This window comes from Manis pentadactyla, chromosome 4 (genome assembly GCF_030020395.1).
Source record: "Manis pentadactyla isolate mManPen7 chromosome 4, mManPen7.hap1, whole genome shotgun sequence".
NCBI classification, from domain to species: Eukaryota; Metazoa; Chordata; class Mammalia; order Pholidota; family Manidae; genus Manis; species Manis pentadactyla.
This window is the reverse complement of record NC_080022.1, coordinates 31,899,828-31,909,374: the sequence shown is the minus strand read 5'-3', so window position 1 is coordinate 31,909,374 and position 9,547 is coordinate 31,899,828. Positions and strand designations below refer to the sequence as shown.

General features: G+C 41.1%; 1 long non-coding RNA gene across 1 annotated transcript; it reads right to left on the bottom strand.

Annotated features, from left to right (window-relative positions):
- Positions 1-667: 667 nt before the first annotated feature.
- Positions 668-2,460, bottom strand: LOC130683654 (uncharacterized). Its single transcript, XR_008997542.1, has 3 exons — positions 2,379-2,460; positions 1,520-1,636; positions 668-916 (listed from the first exon to the last, which is right to left on the bottom strand). It is a non-coding gene; the product is annotated as an uncharacterized LOC130683654 (long non-coding RNA).
- Between the last annotated feature and the right edge of the window lie 7,087 nt (positions 2,461-9,547).

The window sequence follows — 9,547 nt, the reverse complement described above, 5'->3', positions numbered from 1 at the left end:
TGTAATAACACATCAGAAATGTAGAGCTAGCTTTTAATTATCCAAACAATTTAAAGTCAAAAACTGGGTTAGAGTCATGGATATGATCTACACTGGGTCTCTAGGGTTCAGTTGCTGCCTCTGTAAAACTGTCATCTACCTTAGAGGTTTTAAGATTCAAATGAGATAATGCTGGGAAAGTAAACTCATTTATACAGCACTAGATATATACTTATTTCCCTCCCTCACCTTTGCTGGTGACCCTCCTCAGCTTTGGCACCAGGGGGCTATCTCCCTCACCAGGCTGTAAGCACCTCAGAGAGGGCCCTGGGCTTACCCATCTGTGTATACCCACACATAATAAGCATTTCCTAAAAGTCTGTGATTCAATATGAATGTATGACCTACATGTGACTATAGACAGATAAAGCCACCTCACACAGGTACACATAGATACTGGTATGGGATTATTCACAGAGAAGTGACATGGAGTTGAAATAGAATACAGGGCTTGGGGTCAGGAGTTTCAACTATTAGGATGGGTAACTATATCTACTGCTACATAATAAATTACCACAAACTTACAGGCTTCAAACAACACATATTTATTATCTTTCAGGCTGTATGGGTCAGGAATCTCAGCCTAGCTTAGCTGAGTTCTCTGCCTAGAGTCTTGCAACACCACAGTCAAAGAGGTAGCAAAGGGCTATGGTCTCATCTGAGGCTTGACTGGGGAAGATCTGTTTCCACACTCACTCAAGTTGTAAACAGAATTCAGTTCTTGTAGCTGTAAGACTGAGAGCTTCTCTTTCTTGCTAGCTGCAGTCAGAGGCTGCCCTCAGCTACCAGAGTTGCCTGAAACTCCTTGCTATATGGGCCTTCCAACATAGGATGGCAGCTCACTTCTTCAAAGCCAACCAGGGAGTAATGAGAGACTCTGGCAAGACAGGTGCCACAATATTAAGTCATGTCACCATGTAACATACATAACATACATCCCATTCATCCTATCACCCTTGCTGTATTCTCTCCATTACTAGAGAGTCATAGACCCTATCCACACTCAGACAGAAGGAATTACACAAAGCCATGAATGCCAGCAGGTAGGATGGTGGGCAACCTCCTCAAGAATCTGTCCGCCATGGGAACTGAGATGAACTCCCAATGTTCATGAAGGATTTTCCTTGTCAAGCTGACAGAGAGACTTGTGTGATACCAGAGTTCTGAGCAATCTTCTAACCATTTCACTTTACAAATGAGAAAACAGAAGCCCAGAAAAACTGTCACCAATAAGCACATAGCAGAATCAGAAGGCTGGAATCCAGACCCTCTAGTTGCCATTTCCACTATACTCTAATGCTTCTCTCCCTGCTTATTGTCAGGACTTGGGGAACAATAGACAAAAATTTAGGCGATACTTTGAAGATGTAGCTCAGTAGACACTGGAATGTCTTGAAATACCTACAGAATAAATCCAAATTCTTAGTATGAAATTTCAGGCTGTTTGACTACCTGGCCCAACCAAGATTTTTTGTCTCACCTCTTACCATCTCCCCCTGGTATCTAACATTCCATCACAGAGAACTATTTGTAGCTTCCTGATGGTGTCTCCCTCCCTTTGCATATTCTCCACCAGGAATGCTTCTTCTTTTTATGCCTAGAAAATAAACAAAACAAATGAGCAAATAAATACAGCTATGTATCCTTTGAGTCCCAGGTCAAATGCCACCTTCTCTGTGAAATCCTCCTTAATTCTTGTGGCAGAATTAGTCACTCCTTCCAATCTGCTCCCTCAGAATCTTGTATAGTCTCCCATATAGCCCTTTCCATATGTATGATAGTTGTTTTTGAGTTCTGTTTCTCTATGACATTGGAACCTTAAAGCAGGGTTGTTAGAAAGACATGAAACTAATCCAGTTTAAACAAATCTATCCTGCCAGCTGGCCTTGTCAAGAGGCTACCACAGCCTCTCCTGCTGTGCTGAGACACCACTAAGGCTATGTAGAGTGTTTCTTTCAAAGCAGGCATCTCTAGAAGCTCATTGTAAGTCAGGGTAAGGCTAGCTCGATCCCCACCCAATTATGTTCCCCTCGGTAGCTCCCCCAGCACTTTGCTCCCTTTAGTAAATCTTTACTGATTGATTAGCAGAATTGGATTGTTATTCAACAATTGAAATTGATGTATATATACCTAAGGCAGGGCTTATACCAGGAGCTAAGTTTACAAAGATGATTAAGACAAGAAAGAGGCACGAAAAATCGAAAGAATATGGGCTTTGGAAACAAGAAAGCCTGATTTAAAGCCAGACTCAGTTACTTACCAGTTGTATGACCCTTAGCAAGTTATTTAACTTCTCTGACCCCATTTTCCTCAGCTAAACAGGGGATAATAATACTTACTCCATAAGCATTGCTGTGTGGATTACACAAGACGATGTATATGCCTGGCACCCTGCAGGTGATCAACAAATGTTAGTGCCATGCTCCCTACCCACTCACAGAGAATCACGAGTCACACCAGTGGCACTTAACATACATTATAGTGGATGCTGTAACCAATGGGAAGTGTTAGGGGAGCTAGTGAACAGAGGGACTCGTTCTGTCATGTCACCATGACAGATGAAAAGCTTCAGACAGGATGAGCAGCAGTTGGTCAGGAGGATGTCTCAGTCAGAGGGAACAGCATGTTCAAAAGCAGGGTTGTCGCAACACCTTGTCTTCACTTTTGTCTGCTGCCAGATGAGGCAGCATCTGGCCTTGCAGGCAATACAGAGATAATACAATCTCTTCCTTCTATGACAAATGATTGACATTTTTACTTTTTTACCATACTGGAGAAAGAGCCTTCTCACTCCACCAGAAATATGAAATAACCCATTTTGCACTAATTGAATGCCGAGAATTGAAATGCACCAAATTCCTAGGGTCTGATTCCAAGAGGAATGTCAAATGAGTCTCACTCCCAGTGTACAGGACACCTTTTAAAATATATTTTATGGAGTTAGATGCTGTTAACTCTAGACATACATATAATCTGTCAGTGACAATGTTGCTGGGGGAACCCTTAGAATAGCCTAGCATATTTACATATGTAATTGCATGATCTTAATATCTAAGACTCCCAGAATCCTAGAATGTTAGCTCTGGAAGACCCCATAGAGGCTCACCCTACACATTGTCCTGGTGAAGAAACTGAGGCCAAGACATGAAAGGAGCTGCCCAAGACCATACAGCAATATCCTTAATTTCTGACATTGGAATGTAGGCCTCTAAACTTGGAATACAGTGCTCCTTCTCCTGTACTCTGGTTACCTACCTACTGCTGAGACTGTGATGAGTTTAATGGGTCTTTTCAAATTGTGCAATTCAGAAATAGGTGTTCATTTTGAAAGATTCGTTTCCTTTGGGTCCATTTGATTGCTTTCAACAAGGTCAATACTGAAAGGTTTTATCAAACCTCAGGGTCTTGACCATCTCCTTAGTACTTAGGCCCCACAGGTAACAGAATCTTAAAGTAGAAAAGGGATTTTAGAGGTTCATCTGGTTTTCCCTTCTGCCAAAGAAATAGCTTTCTTGAACTTATCTAGTAATCTATTCACTCATTCCAGGGAAATTTATCCCATTGTTTGGCCATGACTCCAAGTTTCACTGGGCAGAACTCCGTTTCCCTGTCTGCTCTGTCCATTAAGAGAAAGGGATGGAAGGAAGCGGTGCTCACCTACTGAGTGAGCACTGGTTGGGTACCAGGTACAAGTGAGGGACTTGGATATATTACCTCATTTGATTCTTAAATATCCCTATAAAGTAGACATGATCATCTCAATATATGACTGGGAAAAAAAGTACCAAGAATTCAAATAATGTACCCAAGTTTATCCACAGTAAGTGCAAGATTTAATTCCATGCATAACTCCTCAGAATACTGAGATGGCCCGTCCTCCCTTCTGTCTTTGGTAAAGCCCTTTCAGTATGCTACACTACAAGCATGGCTTTCAAAATACAATCCCGTTTAAATGCCTTTGATGGCTCTTCAATACCCACTCAAGGTAAATAGTACAAACTCTTTAGCTTAATATCCAAAGCCCTTGACAATCTGGCTCCAGCCAGACTTTGCAGGCTCCCTGCCCTCCCGGCACATCCTGGGTTTTGCATGAGATTGCCTTTCTGCCTCTGCTGTACTTGCTGCCTGCATGCCCTTACCCTCTTTCTCTGCCTAAAGAAACCCTACTTTTCCTTTAAGGTCCATTCAAATGTCCCCTCCTGGAATGAAGCCTTCCCATCTCTCTGCAGAATTCATTCTTTGCTTTCTCCCAGCACATTGTATATGCCTCTTTTGCATTGTCATGGATCTTTGTAGTGTAACATCCTTAAGCACAGGGATTGTATTTTACTTTGCTTTACATTCCCATTTCCTGCATGATAGGTGTCCCACAAATATTTGCGAAATACAATTGTGGCTTAATCCTTTTCCAGATGTCAGTCTTTGATTTATTTGAAGACCCTGCTAAAGCTTTGTGCTATGCCTTCCTATTTCCACTATTTCTTCTTTAAGCTAAATATTCCCAGCTGCTTCAACTGTTTCTTTAAAAGTCTGGTTTCTAGATTCTTATCATATCAATCATTTTCTTCTGGGTGATAATTTTTCAGCCTCCCTCTTTTAAAATATGATGCCCAGGATAAAACTTAATAGCTTAGATGAAGTCTGGCTGCAGCAGAACAGAGTAAGAGGATTATCCCTTCCGATTTAGATGTAACATTTCTTTAACCATTACTGTGTGCCAGGAACCTCAGCCTATCTTTCTTTCACTCTTGCAATAATTTGGTAAGGTATAGATGAGGATACTAACCATCTGGCAAGGCGTAAGTTAAAGTCAATAGACAAGAGCAGAGTGAGCTTGTGGCCAACCGATGCCTTTAGGTCATTTTTACATCTGCGGCTGTCAAGTTGTTTTATGTTTTATGTTGTTGTTGTTGTTTTTAACTGGTTAGCAGCTAGTGACAGGCATAAGGGCAACTGAGGACAAAAAGAATCAGTGACTTTAGCAGGGTGTGGAACCACAGCAACAGAGAAGCAGCAGGTTGGATTAATGACCAACTTCCTAAGAATAACAGTCTTTACCTAGGAGCTCAGACAGAGCCTGGAATTTCTCAGCTGCATAGCTTCCTGGAACTATTTTTATTTGGTATTTTACAAGTGGAACAAGAGCAGAAGAGTCTTAGATAAACAAAGAGGTTTGATTTTCAGCACTCCTCTGCAAAGCCCTCACTCTAGCAGAATCTGAGCAGCCAGCCCAGTCAGGGCCCTGTCAGTGATCGACTAGATGATGAGGAGGCCCCCTCTCTGGTTGCCTTCTCCAGCCAGCCACCTTTTCCAAGGGTCTGGTCATAGCCCAAATCCACTCTCCACTTCCCTCTTGGTTTTTCAACTCCTTACATAACCTTTTCAGAAATTCAAACATTAAACAATGAAATTATGATGTGTGGCCCCCTAGGATACTAAATGGAATAAAAGTGAACTGCTACCTTCTGAGAAACTACAGTCTAACATACTACAGTGTGATTCATTGCATACAGAGATATTGACCAAGTGACAGCACTGAGGAGGGTGCAATTAATTCTTCCTGAGAAGAGTCAGAGAAATTTTTACCTGAATGGAAAAAAGAAGCAGGACTCCAAAAGACAATCTGTGCACTTTCTTTTCAGCAAACATATTTTCCAGGTGAAACCTTGTCTGAGGCACTGAAGCCACAGGTATGAACAAGGCTCTTGATCTCAGGAAGTTTTTAGCCTGGGCATTTTAAAACACACCCCAATAATGGCAATACAATGCATATCATGCCATGGAGAGAGTTACCAGGGTAGTTCGCAGAGTCAAGTTTAAAGGAACATTTCTCACTGGGTGTGGTAGGCAGAATTCTAAGGTGGCCCCCACGATTCCTGGTCCCTGGTATACACGTCTTGAATAAACTCTGGGACAGTGAATATGATCAGTTTTACTCCTGTGTTGAGGTTATGTTACATGGCACAGTTGCCCTTAAGTAGGGAGGCTATCTGGGTAGACCTGACCTAATTACAAGTCTTTAAAAAGCTGAGTTTTCTCTGACTAGTTGAAGAAGGAGAAATCAGAGAGATTCAAGAGTGAGTGGGATTTGATGAGAGAGGGGTTCTCTGCCAATTAGATGGAGGGGGCCACAAGGCAAGGACCTGAGAGTGGTCCCCAATTGCCAGCCAACAAAGCAACAGGGATCTCAATCCTACAACCACAGGGAAACAAATTCTGCCAAGAAGCTCAAGGAATGTGGAGCAGACCTTTCTCTAGTCAAGCCTCCAGATATGAAGGAGGCTGGCTGACACTTTGATTTTAGCCATGTGATACTCTGAGCAGAGAACCCAGCATACCCTGCCAAACTTCTGACATACAGAATTGTGAACATATCAATGGGTGTTGTTTTAAACTGCTAAATTTGTGTTAATCTGTTACAAAACAATAATCAAAACACGGTCTTTCATTAGTTCTTTACACATTAGTTTCCCCAACTATGGACTCCACAGATTCAATTATCCTTGTATTCAATTATCCATCCTTGTAACCTTAGGACTATTCCTAAGGCAGATTCTCCCTAATATTCCACATTATTAATGTTTAAATGAGACATAGGGATGAAGATGAGGACCTGGATGCAGATCAGGATCTGGATACACTCTGTCTACTCCCTCCTCCCAAATATGGAGAGACTGACACAGACCAACGCCCAAACAAAAGGATGCTCCCCTTCAGTGCAGAGCTCCAAGGCCACTTTCGGAGGGAAAGCAAGTAACCTAGCCCTAGCGGCTCCAGCTTCGGCCCCAGTATTGTCAGGGTAGGTCCTTCCGCCAAACTTGGCATAGGTGGACTTCCAATCGAGGAGCGTTGTTCACAGGGCCATCATTAATCAGGAATGCCTGTGTGATTTGAGAGTCACCAGGTTCTAAATAATACCCACACCTGTCTCAGCAGGGGTCTCAGGATTTCTATTTCACCAGAACATCTAAGATGTAGGTGAAAGCCGAATATATATTCAACCAGCCAAAATAGAAGTAAAAACATCCTTGAACCTCATTTATTCATTTCTTATGAAATGTTTTATTATGCTGTTGTTTTTAATATGAAACAAAAAGGAATAATACAATGAACACTTGTGTACCTACAAGGAGTTGAAATTCCCTGTGTACTACCACTGATGGCATTCTACCCCAGTCCCCTATGTAAAACCACTCCCATGAATTTAATGTTTATTATTTCCAAACTTGTCTTTGTACTTTTATTACATGTGTATGCGTCCCTAACAAAATGGCATTGTTTTGCTTATTTTTAAACTTTATGTAAGTGGGATCATACTACTTCTCCTTTTTTGTTCAGTGCTGTTTTTAAGATATTTTCACATTATTACATGTAGCTCTCAATCAGGGGTTGGCAAAATTTTCAGTAAATAGCCAGATAGTAAATATTTTAGACTTTGTAGGTCATAAGGACTATTGTAGGACAAAAACAGCCATAAAAAGCCAGACTGGGTTCCAGTAAACCTTTATTCTCATATAAGTGTCATGTGTCATGAAATATTCTTCTGATTTCTTTCAACCAGTTAAAAATGTACAAACCGTTCTTAGCCCCTGGGCCATACACAAACAGGAGTCAGGCTAGATTTGGCCTAGAGATCATGTCTGTCAATCCTGCTCTAGGTCATTCATTCTTACTATTCTGTTGATTTTACATTCATTAAAAATGTTTACTAAATATTTACCAGGTTCAAGAAATTCAGCATACTGTTTTAGATCAGACATTGATCCTGATTTTAAGCAATTTACTGTGTAAGTAGGCAAGATAAGACATGTTATACAATAATGAGGTAGAAAGTGATAAAGGTTCTAAAAGGGGTTTGAATGGCCTGCCATGAGAGCTAATAGGAGCAGACGCAGGTGAGCACATTGGCACAGAGATTGAGAAAGTGGGCTCTGGAGCCAGGCTGCCTGGGTTCCTCATCTGGCTTCACCATTTATTGGCCATGTGGCCCTGGACAAGTTACTTTTACCTCCCTGTGCCTCAGTTTTCTTATCTGTAAATGCAGATCATAATTATACTTACTGGATAGGTTTGTTGTGGAAATTGTCACAAGAATAATACATGTAAAGCACATGAAAGAGTGCCTGGTTCACAGTAGGCATTATATAAGTGTTGGTTTTTATTATTCAGGCTGGAGGATCATAGAAGGCTTTGTGAAGGCAGCCTTAAATCAGCATTTTAAAAGATGGGTAGGATTTGGACATACAGAAATGGAGAGGAAAGCATTCTAGAAGATAGACTAGTACAGTTATACCTTGGAAATGTTTGCAGGTTTGGGTCCAGAACACTGCAATAAAATGAATGTTTCAATAAAGCAAGTCAAATGAATTTTCCCAGCACATATAAAAGTTATGTTTATACTATACTATAATCTATTAAGTACTTGTCTTAAATAAAAAATACTTTATTACTTAAAAAGGCTAACCATTATCTGAGCTTTCTGCAAGTCATACTCACTGATCACAGATCACCATAATAAATACAGTTGATAATGAAAAAGTTTTAAATATTGCAAGAATTAACAAAATGTGACACAGACACATGAAATGAGCAAATGCTGTTGGAAAAATGGCACTGATAAACTGGCTTGATGTGGAGTTGCCACATATCTTCAATTTGTAAAAACACAATTGTCTGTGAAGTGTAATAAAGCAAAGGGTAAGAAAAATGAGGAATACCTGTACTTGGAAAAGTCCAGAGAAGCAAAAGACAAATGTAGAAAACTACAAGTGAATCAAGGGATAAATAAAGGAGAATAGAGAGAAATAAATTTAGAAAGGTTGTAGCCAGGTCAGGGAGACCCTTGAATGCAAGTTGGAATTTGTTCTGTAGGTACTGAGTACTTACTGAGTTTTATGAATGGGGGACTGACATGTTGCTTCCAGGATCTGGCAGGTATGGGAGGTAAGTTTGAGAGAAGAGAGTCAAGAGTTAAGTTACAACTCCAATAGTCCAGGGAATGCAGCCTCAACTAGAGAAAAGGTAGCATGCTTTGGAAATTGACTGGATGTGGAGGACAGGGAGGCATTTTGAAAAGTACTACTACAGTTTTAAGAACAGGTGACTGGGAGTATGGCAGTGCCACTGAGTGAAATGGGGAGCCCAGATAGATGGAGAGTCATGATTTGGGTTTTTAACCCATGGAGTTTGAGGACTGTATGGAATTGTCTTATGGAACTGGAGCTAAGAACAAAGAAGTCTGGGAACAGGTCTGGTGATACAGACTAAGTGCTTTTGAGTTAATCCTTTCAACAACTTGATGCAATCGGTATATGACTATCCCCATTTTATAGAGGAAGAAACTGAAACCAGAGAAGTGAAGGCTAGCTCCACAGCTCACAATCTGCTACCCATCCCCTCAGCCGCTGCAGCTGGCCTTCTCAGTACTTCATCCTAGGACAGTCCCTCAGTCCCCTGCTCCAGAGACTATGCAATGCAATTCCAGGACCTTGGATTATTTAACTTCTTC